General features: G+C 32.7%; 1 pseudogene; it reads left to right on the top strand.

The window, feature by feature from the left end:
• Window positions 1-10,169: 10,169 nt before the first annotated feature.
• Window positions 10,170-11,077, top strand: LOC134274569 (uncharacterized; annotated as a pseudogene).
• Window positions 11,078-15,431: the final 4,354 nt, after the last annotated feature.

Raw genomic sequence — 15,431 nt, 5'->3', positions numbered from 1 at the left:
GTTTTTTTATTATGATTTGAAAAAAAATGGTTTCTGGTTTTGTATACATGTACATGTACACTGTAGTGTGTTTTAATCGAGGATTCACTTTTATTTTAATACCTGCTTTAAACGTACCATATGAAAGGTTTCTCATTGTATTTAAATTTAATTCTAGTATAATATCATTCTTAATTATACATGTATACTAAAGTCAAACTATCAAACATGGTTGTTTTAATTGAATTTAAAAATTTGAGTCAAACAATAAGACTTCCTCTCTAAAAATAAATATTAACACTATCATTGAACAGTTAAATTAATCACAAATAAAATTATAACAAGATGAAAAATATATTTCTTCTTAGAATACAGATCATACAGTGTAGCGTGGATTCCGAATTCACACGATACAAGGAAAAACAGATAATCGATAAAACAATCTAAAAGGTAAATATATACGAATCTTGATATTTTTTTAAAAAAAACATTTTGAGTGTGAACACAAATACTCTAAAGTTGATATAGAAGAGATGATCGAATTGCTGATTGACAATATCTAAGTGTTTTTTGGGGACCATATATACGAATCATAATATTTCAAAAAAAAAATATTCTGAGTGTGAACACGAATACTCTGAAGTTGATATAGAAGAGATGATCGAATTTCTGATTGTCAGTATCTAAGGGGTTTTTGGAGACCATGTATACGAATCATGATATTTAAAAAAAAACATTCTGAGTGTAAACACGAATACTCCAAAGTTGATATAGAAGAGATGATCGAATTTCTTTTTAACAATATCTAAGTGGTTTTTGGAGACCAAATATCAATTTCCGTGAGTGCCAAATTGCGCCCCCGTGTTACGTATAACCTATTTTTGTATTCACATAAAACTGATTTTTTTCAAAATCTTATACGTAAAAAAAACAAGACATTAGCGGTTGCTACCAATTCGACGTTTAGATTTGTATTATTGACGATGTTTTGTCAATGATCAATGTTAAAATACATTAGTTCTTCCACTTTAATGTTGATACTATACATCCCAGTGGCCTTAAGATAAATGATACAATTAAGTCTGGCATGTCTGTTTCATATTGAGTAGTTTTCCAAAAATGAACATTATTGGTAATCTAACAACAAAGCTTTATGATAAACGTGATTACTTAAAATTCCAGCTTCCCTTACTTATGCAGCAACATACCTTTTATAGCCCCCATATACGGGTTTAATACTCTCAGTTTGTTCGATAAGCAAGAGGATACGAACATTTTCTAAAATGAGGTAAGTTAATGGCAAATAAGTCGTTGAAACAAGAATAAATGTATCAGCAGTCTCGTGAAATGTCATCATTTCGTAAGTGGTCGATTGAATGACCTTTTCAGCAAATACATATATCGTTGAATCAAATGCTGACTGACTTTTTCAAACATTGTTAGGCTATTATTTACAAAATGATTCGACGGCTTTTTCTGTTACTTCCTGATCATGACAAGGGACAAAGGTGGGTTTCATCGCTCGGCAGCGGATGCACACTCCTCCACGACACCTGATCCCACTGATGTTTTATACGTACGTGTTTGTTTGCTTTGTTCCAAAAATTGCATTTGTTTAGTAAGCTTTTGACATTGCAATACTGTTCATCATCTCCATATATTTCATGGAAAACAAGACAGGAAAGCACGATATAACATCACAAAGTCGATACGATAGGATACACTATTTATGTACACAATACGAATGGATGAACGAACGATAGGACACGATAAAATTGTTAAGCGTTTACAGGCCATAGAATTAATTAACATTTTCTTAATCTTAATGAGGAAAATATTAAAAGAAAAATTTCATCTAATTTAGTCTTCTAATTAAGTGAACCTTTTTTTTATAAGACCCTTAATAAAGCATTTTAAAATCAAAACAAACATATATCCCCTTATATAAGGAATAATGTTAAAGGTCACTGACATTAAAACATATAAAGGTCATCCATCAGTCAATCTGTCTAAAAAAAAAGGAAGGAGGAGAAAAGTTAACAAGTCCTTTACTGCATTTTAAGTCCCTGGAATAAGAATTTGACACACTTTGTAAAAGGTCGTAGCAAACAGAAACAATTCTATACTACATAAAAAGTAGCAAAAATAAAAAAAATAAACACATTTTTTAAAAAGTCGTAGGAAAATGGAGATGAACAGTTCTATGCTGCATTATAAATGCCATAAATAGAAAATTGACACAGTTTGTAAAAGGTCGTAGAAAACACAGAGGTGAACAATTCATCAAATTAAGACATTCAGCTAGACAATACAAGATTTTTTCGTCCACTTTTTATCAATCAAATTTGAAATAATTTTTAATATATCGACTAGTTTTATGTGCCTTTTCTGGAAGTGTCATCGACACGGCATTTTTTGTCGGTAAATCTGAAAAGAAAAAAATCTTTTATTTCTTCTGTTGGAAAGTCAATCGATACAAATTGAGTCCTTGTAGACCAACACCTTTGTGTATTATAAAAAAGAGGATTTATTACATTTTAAACAGTGACATACTGTAATGAAACATATGGAGATAACGAACAGTATTCACCTCAAAATTCCATAAAACAATAAATAAAAGTAGGAGCAGAGCAAACACAGACCTTCAAACAATCAGGATTGGGGTTAAGTGCCATGGAGGTGTGAGCATCACCTGCTAACCAGTCACACCCGCTGTGTGCTCCTTGTCATGACTGGGAAATAACGGAATAATCCGTCGTCAATACAGTATATACATGTAAATAATGGACTAACAATTAGTATGAAAAACGTCAGACAGCATTTGACTCTATGATAAATTGTATTTGCTGACAAGGTCATTGTATCGACCATAGAACTTACGAAATGATTACTTTAAACGAAACTGCATGCTCTTGCGTATCGAATCAACGGAGATATATAAATTCTGCATGCAGGTGATGAAGGTATTTTACTGCATAAGTAAGGGAGATTGACGATTGAAAAGTTATAAAGTCATCACGTTTATCATAAAGCTTGGTAATTAGACTATTATTACCGTCTTTTTGAAGTTAAATATCCAAATATGAAACAGATGTGTCAGACTCTGTAGTATGTTTTATCTCAATTAATTATTCAATCATTCAATTATTTAACAATTCTTGATTATTTTTTCCATAATTTTGTATGCTCATAACATTACTAGTCAAGTTGTGAAACATTATGAAATTATTAATATTTTGTGTCTCGTGAAATATGTAAAATAAACTCGGAAAAACTCTAAAATTAGGACTGTGAACAAACAGAAAACTAATTTATTTTATTATGGAGGCCCCTCTCTCTCTTTCTCTTTCTCTCTCTCTCTCATAATTCTTTTCAGAATTTTTCTTACATTTAATATGAACCTCTGCAATACCTGTTTTGTATTCCCCAAAGAACTAAAAAAAAATATTTAGGCAAGCCTATTTATCATTTCTATAATGTAAGTTATGCATTTTTATATGACACGCGGATGTTACCACTGTGTGTCTTGATTATCAAGTCCAAAGTTTGCACGTACTTAAATACTTTCATGCGTTATCAAAAAACAAAACGAACTTATCGCAGGGAGTTTTTTTTTACTTAATTCTATTCAAACATGAGGTTTATTGATCTTAATGGAAGAGTATCACGAAGCTCATCTTTGATGCACTTAATTGGCATTTTAAAAAATTTGCGTCTTTTCATTGATGCTTGTGCCGGTGTAAAGACGAATATTGACCCAAACTGGGGTGTCATTTTTCAACGACAGAAAATGACCCCCATCCGTAGCAAAAAATCATTTTTTGTAGAAAAAGAGCCCTAGAGGTCATTATTTTATATGTTTGTCTTATAAAAAAAATTGACCCCCGTTGAAAAATGACCCCTTTTAGATTGATCCAAAATAAAAAATAAAAACTTAAAATTAAATTGACGTAAAGCATCAAATCGGCTCTAAAATATTTAATTTTAGCGTTTTAAAAAATTTTCACAACAAATCCTTTTTTTAAAACATGTACTATGCATGATACATATCTTTATTTAATTTTCAGTATGATCAAACGGAGTTAGTTAATTCGTGTATATAAAATAGGGCATCCTCGCAAGCTAGAGGTCCTAAGTCAACACGTTGCCGTTGGCCCAATATGCCTTAGAATTTTGACCAAAAAAAAAGGACGTGTAACATGCTGATATCGCGGATCTTTGTCATGGATCTTTGTCATATTATGTGATAATGCCAAAATAGGATAAAAAATAAATTTAAAAAATCGTTGTGTTATTGCAACAGTACTAATTAAAGTTTTCAAAACAATATTAACTAAAGCAATTTTTCTTAAAACAAGTACAAGTTTTTAGTTATTTTAGGCACTGTTATTCATATCCGGAATCTCAATACGTTTTGATTCCATGTCTTATGCACCTTCATCTTGGAGAGCAGTTCATCCAAGCAACTTTTTTAAGATAAAAGAATCAATGAAAATTTGAGGAGAATTAATAAACAAAACAAATTAAATCCTAATAACAACCATTAAGACAAAGTATAAAGCGTAAATTTACTTATCTTGTCATTTGCAAAATTATTTTGTTAAAACACATTCTGATTGTACACATAGATACTCTGAAGTCGACATTAAAAAGATGAATGAGTTTCTAATTGATAATATCTAAGTTGTTTTTGATGACTAGGCCTTCCAACAATCTATTGGAATTCCCATGGGTTCCAATTGCGCCCCGTTATTAGCAGACCTATTTTGTATTCATATGAAGCAGAATTTGTGCAAAATCATCTGCGTGATAAAAAGAAAACACATGTTGTGGCCTTCAACTCAATATTTAGATTTATCGACGTATTGTCAATTAACAATTATTGTAATTTCCATTCTTATGTCGATAGATATATCCTGGTGTGTTTGAGAGAAAAGATACTGCAGAGTCTAATATATCTGTTTTATATTTGGATATTTTACTTGAAAAAGACGTTAATGTTAATCTAACAACCAGGCTCTATGATAAACGTGATGACTTTAACTTTTCTATTGTCAACTTCCCTTACTTATGCAGCAATATACCTTCATCACCTGCAAATGGAGTCTATGTATATCACTTGATTCGATACGCAAGAGAATGCTCTACGTATGAACAATTTCTAAAACGAGGTAAATTGTTGACAAACAAGTTGATGAAACAAAAATATCAGGAGTCTTGTTTAAAGTAATCATTTAGTAAGTTCTATGGTCGATACAATGACCTTGTCGGCAAATACAATTTATCATTGAGTCAAATGCTGACTGACGTTTTTCATACTAATTGTCAGTCCATTATTTATATACTGAATTGACCACGGATTTTTCCGTTATTTTCCGATCATGACAAGGAGCACACGGCTGGTGTGACCGACATGCTTACTCTTCCATGGTACCTGATCCTACCTCTGATGTTTTGGAGGTCAGTGTTTGCTCTGCTCCTAATTTGTATTGTTTTATGGACTTTTGATCTTGAATACTGTTCGTCATCTCCATATGTTTCATTCATGACTTTTATGTTGCCAATATAGTCATATGAGAAGTGGGAATAGTGGTTATCATTTAGTGAGCTCATAGCCCGCAGTGCCTCTAGTTTTGACTGTTTATGGGTTGTTTAGATACTTTACGGGTATATATAAGTATATACATGTATAATAAAAAGGAATGGTCCTCAATTAATTTTCATAATTTGCTTCAATATGAAGAAACGTTACAAAAATGAAATTAAATGTTGTGATTTTCATTTTAAACACTCTACAAAAAAATACACAGAAAAGAATTAAACAAGATTTAAACTAGAGGTACTGTTAGCACTGAGCTCATTAAGTGACATTTTTATTCATTAATAATATGTGTCCGATGAAAAAGTAAAGTAGAAGATGCACAATGAAACTATGTAACAAAGAGTATCATTAGATTTCATTCAGCGGTATAAGAGGAGTTGCGGATAAGAGAGAGGTAACTCAAAGAGTAACAGACAGACGGACATACTTGTTACTATATCACCTCCCGCTTTTTGAGCGGGGGTACAGAATTAGTAATATATAATATTGCTACATTTTTCTGTCAATACGCTGATTCTCCATAACCGAAAAAATAATGTTCACCTAGCCCTTTGGGCTCGATAAATCTTTTACTCCTTTAGATTCTGAATCCTCGCATTGACCTTAAAATAGCAAAAATTGTATAATTTAATGAGATCAAGATATCACCAATTTATTCCCTATTTAGCTCAGGTGAGTATTTTGGCCAATAGGTCCCTTTATTGTTTTTTCTATTTTTTTTATTCCCCCCCCCCCAAGAATTTAACTTTAATCCACAAGGGAGTCATTTTTCTACGGTGGTCATTTTTTTTCACGTGGGTTACATGTATGCAAATTTTAGGATGATGACACTTTTTCTGCGGGCAAAAGGGTCGTTTTTCGCCGTAGAATAATGACCGGGAGTCATTTTTCGACGTCGAAAAATGACCCCCGATCAATATTCTATGGGGGTATTACTCGTCTTTACACTGGAACGATGGAAATCCGAAAAAATAAAAAAGATTAACAGAGGTGTAAAATAGGTTTCCAAGCACTTGAGCCAAATACGTCGAAAGATCAGAGCTTTGCAATATACAAGCCTTAATCTTGAAATAAGTTTCCAAATTTTACAACAGCAAATAAATATAAATCGGATCCGTAATTTAATTGTTAAGAAATGTTTACTTGACATGCATCAACTAATGGATCAAAGTTAACTATAAATATTTAGTATTCCTAGTTAACGCAGATGCCAATCATAGAAGTCAGAAGTACATCTGGTAGATAACTAGTAAATGGCATTTCAATTCTTTGGTAGATCCAATGATTTTGATTACAAATACAAAAAGTTAAATAAAGGACATTCTTTGACAATTCTTTTCATATTAAATAGGAAGAAGACCACGGACTATCCATTCTACTATTACAAGACAAAAATTTTAGACTGGAGTTAGCGACCCATAGGGTACATGTATGTTTTACGTTTTAGGGTACTTTAAATACCTCTAATGTCAAAACTGGTGCCTTCGCTTTAATTCATATTGTGTAATTGGACGTTTAAGCTTGATAATGTAATTAGTCATTATGTTTACATTTCATTATAGATTGACTAATCTAATATATATAATGAAATGTGAACATAATGACTACTCTCTGCATGAAATATATGGAGAAAAGCAATTGAAAGTCCAATAAACAATACAAAAATGGAGCGGAGCAAACATGGACTCCCAAAAAATCAGAGGTGGGATCAGGTGCCATGGATGAGTGAACATTTCCTGTCGACCTGCATTTGATTCTGATCTTTTGAAATTCTCATTGTTGTTCCTTGAAAACAAAAATTTAAGTTTACTTTGAAGTTTTTATTGTAATCAATAAGTAACCTCCTGGAATGTGAAAGTCTGAAATATTAGTTAATTGCGTATATATACAGTATTTACATCAACTTTTGTGCCACTGTTTCTCAAAAGAAGCTATGGCAATTGTTATTCAAGTTCCAATTCTTTACGAACAACTGTTGTACACAGTACAAGATATTAATTAATCTGGCATTATAACTGGAGTATTAAATTTGGAACAATACAAGGAAATTTATTTTTTGCAGATACTTAATTACTTTGGGGTTTTGCTTTCAATCAAGAATATTAAACCAAAACAGAAACATTGAAAAATAAATTCCAATACATTTTCTTAAGAAATATAAAAATTGTGTCTGGGAAATATTTAAATGATGATTTTATTCCTTTATTTATGCAAATACATACTTTACTCGTTAAATATATTATTGAATATATCTTTGAAATTCTAAAAGGTACGTTATTTAAAAAAATATAGTAAAAAGTGGTAAAATGCGTTTGGATGTTGTGTAAATAGTCCCTTGAAATTATAGTCTCAAGGAAATTTGTGTGACCCAAAGATTTTAATCGAGAAAGCGATTCAGTACTATGACAATAGATTTGATTGAATGATTGTATGTTATTTAACGTCCCTCTTGAGAATTGTTCACACATATGGAGACGACACCACTTGCGGGTGGAGAGCTACAAATTTTGTCCTTGCTTGGCACTAAGGGCCATTGACCAGTGAGGGATTTTTTTTTCGAGAAAACGCCTATTGGGACACGGTCTCGTCCGAAGGACCGGTCTCCACGTCCCACAGTGACGAATCGAACCCGCGACGTAAGGATTGATTTTTTTACTTTGCATCTCTAGAGCAGACTCTCTGACCACTGCTCCACGCAGGCGCTCAATAGATTAGAAGAAAATATATTGCATTTCCAAAAGAAATTCCTACCTCTTGATATCTATCAACTACATAGTTTCCTGTACTTAGTATATAAATTCGTATCTGCATAAACATTGAAAAAAAATGTCTCTCAAAAAATTGAAAAAAAGGCGATTGTGAAAAACAATTTTAATAAAGTATATAGGGGAGTATTGTTTATGTTCAGAAAAAGTTCTTATACGAATAGTCACATTTTTTCTTTCCAAATTAGATTTTTAAAGAAATAATCATGTGGTACATATTTAATTAGTCTCCTTAACTGCTTTTGTCCATTGCTATATAGATTCTTAGTGGCGGTTTGTTCCAAATAGCAAAGACTAATTTATTATCAAAGAAAATTTAAAACAAAATACAGTTAATGCTTCTATCAATTTTATTCTTAATGTCGACTTTGTACTTTTTTTCGTTCGGATATCAGAGAAAGCAGAACACACTCGCCAGTATTGTCAGTCCGTCCGTGCTCAGTAATTTGTGTACACTTTAACAAATTAAATACACCAGGTGAAACAGAATGTGTTTGTAGACAGGACACGAGCTCTAATATTGTAAATGTTTACGTTTCATCTGGTGTGTTCAACTGGATAAACTCAGTACACATCTCTGGGTACACGAACTAGATACTGTGAGTTGTTTTTGCCTTCTCAGATTTTTACTATAAATTTTCTGGATTATACCTTTGATATTTTTCATTAGTACACAACAAAACTTCTACTTTTTCTAAAATTCTTTAATTTCTTTAATAAAGTGTACTTTTAAAAAGTGTGAATGTGTCAATCAAATGTTTCATGAAATGCGTAGATTCATCACCTTCCCGATATTATAAGTTTTTTTCATTATTTTTTTCTTGTGAAATGTTACAGCAGCACATAAATCATGCCTTATTATACTGAATAAATGAGAAAATATAAACTATAAATTTGTGTTTAAGTTTTTTTTTATTTCTTTCAATATTTAAGATCCATCACTACTTTGTTTTAGGCTTTAATAAAATGATCCAGATAAATAAAATATATCATCAAACTTTTACATATCTATCAACGTGTAAAATGTGAATCTATACGGGCATTCCAAGTTATTTAAAAATGGAAAATTAAGACTGTCTTTAAAATACTTTTCACTTTATAAGCTCACACATATTTTTACAGAAAATTCCAATTTAACAGGCTCCAATAGCATGTGAACCTCGAACACGTGGCGACGTAGATATTAATGGACCATAAATGATGATTAATTTTAATGATCATAAATAATAAGATTTATTTCCTTTACGAAATAAATCCAATTATTATAGCGATGGTTACTACTATATCTCAGATCCACGCCGTGGATTTGTGCGCGTAATGCCCTGTTATAGATGACGTTCTTGCTGTCACAATATTTGTTACAGTTGGATTGAGAGGTGGATGTAGTTTGTCTCTTAGCTTAAAAATTTGATATAACTGCCAGTTTTTGCCATTTAATCCATTGGTTTATTTTTCATTTATTAGGCATAGGGTTAAGTATTTATTAATCAAAAGAATTCGTGTTGTTATTGTAATATTTTCTAATTTAAACATACTTTAGTCCTTCTGACAAGTTTTGTATCGTCAATATTGTTTTCTTTATAACTGCTGTGGGATCATATTCAATTTGTTTTTGTGTTACAACATATTTATACATCGTATTTTGAGAGATGCAACACAACAAAAGTCGCAATCGATTGACGAAGGAGGGAGGCCAACGGCAACGAATGGGAAAAGGAAATTCGCAGGGAAGGCCAGACTTCCGGGCGTAAAGAAAAGATGCCAGAGAATAAAGAACTCAGAGCCACCTCAATACACGGATCCCGGAAAAAAACAAGGAGGCAATGCCAGACCTTGAGGAAGTTGTTTCTTCAGTAGCGGAGAAAATGCTACCGGAAATCAACAAGAGGATAGAGACGATTTTATCTCAACGCCTTGACACACCATCGACTGAAGGTAGCAAAGTCTCTTCTAGTACATCAACTGACAATGTACAAAATTTATCTAATTCAGATCAAGTCATTTGTTTTGACACCTTTTCTCCTCCATGTTCAATGCCTCAGAGCATAACCAGTGTAAATGATGATCTAGGTATGCATGTTACACAGTCAGTTAAACAAAAAATCATGAAAGGGGGGTTTGTAGAATTGCATACGCTTTTTAATAAGCAAACAGATATTGAAGCACAGGAGAGTAGAGTTCTATTTTCAAATGGTCAACTCACATTAAAACCTGCAAATACAATCAAAATTACAACAATTGATACTTGGTTGGATGCATTTTTTATTTATATGAGTATATATTTGTCAGCACATGTTGATCAAACTCACAGCCTTATCAAATATATGGCTAATGTCAAACTCAGTGCCAGTCGAGTTTCTTGTGAATTAGGTTGGAAAGAATATGACCGACAATTTCGACAAAAAAAGCCGAAGATAACCGTATTTCCTGGGACAAAATCGACCAAGAGCTTTGGCTTCTTTACATAACCCCAAATACTCAATCAGTAAATAATAATTCTCAGGGCAGCTCAAAATTTTGTTATGAATACAACAACAAAGGCTCTTGTCGCATGCAAAATTATCAATAACAACACCAGTGTTTAAAGTGTCAAAACAAACATCCTGCAATTCATTGTCCTGATAAACAAGCGGTACAGAGGACATCATCCTCTAGGGCTTTTCAAGCCCCCTTCTCAATTTTTCGTCATGCAGTCAGGCAGCAAATATTCAACAAGTTTAACACCAATTAACTTGAGTAATATGTGTCCTTATCTGTCAATTTTTCCAAATCAAACTGTTGCTAATGAATTAAAGAACGGGTTTGAATTAGGTTTTTATCTACATTATGAAGGTCCAAGAGTATCAACAACCTGTAAGAATTTAGTTTCTGTGAATGAGCATCCTAAAGAGGTAAAGGAAAAAATTGACAAAGAAATTTCTTTGGGTCGAATAGCAGGTCCTTTCAATCAAGAACCTTTGTCCAATTTAAGGCTATCACCTATTGGATTGGCAAAAAAGGATAGGGGTTGGCGTCTCATTCACCACCTTTCATATCCTTCTATTTTTAGTGTTAATGATTTCATAGAACCCGAAGCTTGTTCTGTTCAATACACTTCTTTTGATGAGTTTTTAGACATGGTAGGGTCACTGGGAAAAGGGGCTTATCTTGGAAAAATGGATGTGAAATCAGCTTTTAGATTACTTCCGGTTCACCCTTCTGACCATCAATTACTTGGTTTCAAATTCAATGATCAATATTATTACGATATGTGTCTACCAATGGGTTGTCCAATAAGTTGTGCTTTATGGGAAAAGTTTGCATATTTTATTCAGTGGGTAGTAGAAGTACAAACTGGAGTTCATACATTGAACCATTACTTAGATGATTTCATATTTGCTAGGGGCACGTTAGAAACATGTAACTTCTTGATGTTTTCATTCAAAAATACCTGCTGCTTTTGGTATCTCTCTTGCAGAAGTGAAAAGAGAGGGGCCAAAATCAGTACTTATATTCCTTGGTATAGAAATTGATACAGATAAAATGGTTATTCGAATTCCTGAAGAAAAAATTATCAATCTGGAGAAATCAGTGCTTGATATGTTACAAAAAAAAGTTACGCTGAGAGAATTACAATCTTTGGTAGGGTCTCTTAATTTTTGTGCTAAAGCTATTCCATCTGCTAGGGCCTTTTATAGAAGATTTTGTGATGCTATGTGTGGAATAAATTACCCAAGTCATTTCATTAGGGTAACAAAGGAAATGAAATCTGACCTTCTTGTGTGGTTAGATTTTATACACTGCAGGTTTAATGGCAGTTTAAATTTCATGACTGTTAATTGGTTGTCTAATGGCCAACTTCATCTCTACACCGACAGTGCAGGTAATCAACATTTAGGATGCGGCGTTTACCTTCATGGGCAATGGGCATATTTTGGTTGGCCAGATAGCTGGAAGAATCCAGACATTATATTATGCATAACATTTTTAGAGTAAGTACCAAATGTCCTTGTAATTTTTTTTTATTTAAGAATGAATTTCTAGACAAGAAGATAATACTACACACTGACAACAAAGCGCTACTTTCCATTTTAAACACAAAATCATCTAAATCTCCTCGAGTTAGGGAATTGGTTAGGCCATTGGTTTTACGTTCCATGGTAAACAATTTTTACTTTAAAGCTTGTCATATAGATGGTTATAATAATGCTATAGCTGATTCTATTTCTCGCAAATAGTGGACCAAGTTTCGAGTTCTTGCCCCCAACTCCGATCAACATCCGATACCTATTCCAGAAGATTTTCTAAAAATGATCTTGGAACTGAAATTAAACGCTTGCCACTTAATACAGTATCAGTAAATACAAAGCAAACATACTCTACTAGTCTAAAAAGCTTTGAGCAATTTAGAATTTTGTATGAACTTTATACTGTTTGGCCCCCAACTGTTCCACACATTTGTATGTTTATTGCTCATTTATCCCTGCAAGGTTGGGCTCATTCTATTATTTCATCCTATATATAAGGAATAAGTTTCAAATGCAAAATATTGAGTTTCTGTAACAACACAAAAAACTTTCTTATTAGAAAATTATTGGAGGGAATCAAAAGGTCAAACCATTCCAAAGATTGTAGACTTCCTATCACAAAACACATTCTTGAAAAACTTATAAAAGCAACAAATTTAGTTTGTTCGTCGAACTTCGAGGCCATTCTTTTTTCAACGGCATTTTCGGTAGCCTATCATGCTTTTCTTAGAATCGGTGAATTTACCTTTAGTAGTTTAAATCAAGCAAATCGAATTATTTCTATTGAACATGTAAAATTTACAAAACATGAAAATTCTGGGGAAAATTTCGTAGAGCTTAGAGTTCCGTTCTCAAAAACTGACCAACTTGGGAAAGGGGCATCCGTATGTTTGAATCAAACAAATAATTCTGTCTGTCCAGTTGACTGGTTGAAAAGGTACATCACCATGAGGCCGAAATTTGACGGTCAGTTATTTAAACATATGGATGGTAATCCTCTAACAAGGTTTCAATTCTGTTCAGTATTAAATAAGTCTCTCGAAATAGCCGGTCTTCCAAACTCAGAGTACAAGTCTCACTCTTTCTGTATTGGTGCCGCGTAAGATGGTTTCTCTTACGGTCACTCAGAAACAGAAAGCACTCATGGGAGTTGAACATGGTGTAAAATAAAATATTTGATCGGGAGGTTATGTGAGTGAACAATATTATTATAATTATTATTTCAAATACAGACAACTGTTTCAGATTTTTTGAGTTGCAACAATCTTGAGAAAGACAGTACATTCAGAGACATTAGATAGCAAAAAAATGCATGGGCCATAATGCTTGCCTGCCTACATTAGTCCTTTTTAATACCCCCTACTTGAAAAGCGGGAGGGTATTTATCAATCGGGATTTCCGTCCATCTGTTTCTTACGCTTTAGGTACAACCATCTCTTATCCGCAACTCCTCTTACACCACTGAACGAAATTTTCATAGAATCTTTATTACATATTGCCGTTGTACACCTTCTATTGCTTTAATTTTCATCCTACACATATTTTGGGTTTCCCTTTGCAAAACATGGACACTGCCATTATATTCATATTAGAGGCGGTTGATCATTTATATAATTCACTGCTCACAGTCTTCAAATTTGTAATATATATTTTTCCTCAGCACCTTTACCCATGTGTTATGAAAATTTCAGTTTCGCAGGAATAATATCAATGTTGATAAAATGTGGATTTTAACACGGCGTCCTTTTAAGAACTATCAGGTTTGATATTAAACTTCACTGTGAATATAAATGTATTTCAATCACACGAACATTTTACATGGAGTGCGTCAGAACTTAATCTTTTTTAATATTGTGGGAAAAAAAGCAATACCAAGTTAAAAACAAACATTTTATGACCAAACATAAAAATAGTGGTATATGTGAGAGTTTGTGTGCTTACAAATTATCTGGTATGTAAATGAGGTTTTCCTTTTATTAAAAAAAAAGATATACTTCATTTTGTTTTTTTTTTAATCGGGATTTTACGAAAACATCGATGTCCGTTTTTGGTTTTAACATTTATTACAGAGTACTAGATTTACCGCTTTTGGCAGGTGATACTGCTGATTTAGTAATAAATACCAAGTTTTCTAAAGTTTTTATGCATTGATGAATTCAATTAAACTAAGAAAATGTTCATGAAAAGTTTTAATAAATTGTGTGCACCGGTAAAACAGAAATTGCTAAAAATCCGGTACCGTCGGGCGTCGGGAAGACTAGATTTACCGCTTGCCGTCATTATGTAGAGTTATCGTTCGTATCTCTTTCAGTGTATAACGCTACACTAAAAAAGAGTTCCATTACGAAAAATTTTTGAGGTTCTTTATAATTTAGTTTTACTTTGAACGAAATCTAACATTCAAAATAAGATTATTTTATCATTACGTATACTTACATTATGAAAATTAGATCAATTCAGGAGAAAATGACATGAACTATTTGTGGCGGATGTTTATGCATGTTATCTGTTGAATATCATCGGAGTAAATCGGTCGACACAGTAGCCTCGCTTTCGGCTCTATATAATCAACACAAATTACTGCGCATGTTAAATGGGTGATGACCATGGGAGATTGAACATAGTTCAACTCCCAAAAAGCAAGGTAGATGGAGTTCAGATGCCTTCAAAAGGTATATTAGGATTTAGTAATGTCCTTGATTGAATTTTTCATATTTTATATAGGAGATGAAAAGGTTATTTGGATTGTTGGTTCTTCAATTATTAAATGGGCATTCTACTATGCAGGAAAATCCTTTGATGGTGTGGATTTAGGTTTAAAACGAAGAAATTACAGAATATTTTGGCAGGGAAATTACAGAATATTTTGGCAGGGAAAGGGAGGTATGAAATGGTTTGACCTCATTCCAAAAATAAATCTTTTGTTACGTTATGAATCACCTCCAGAAATCTTAATTATTCATTATGGAGGGAATGATATAGGTAAAATTCTATTGTTGCAACTACGGTCCAATATGTGTTCAACACTCAAAAAACTTGGAGCTACTCCTCACCACAACAATTGGTTGGTCCAATATT

Source organism: Saccostrea cucullata, unplaced genomic scaffold, assembly GCF_032062105.1.
Source record: "Saccostrea cucullata isolate Sc308-1 unplaced genomic scaffold, CSIRO_AGI_Scuc_v1 ctg411, whole genome shotgun sequence".
In the NCBI taxonomy this organism is placed as follows: domain Eukaryota; kingdom Metazoa; phylum Mollusca; class Bivalvia; order Ostreida; family Ostreidae; genus Saccostrea; species Saccostrea cuccullata.
The sequence above is the reverse complement of the archived record's forward strand: the minus strand, read 5'-3'. Positions and strand labels throughout refer to the sequence as shown.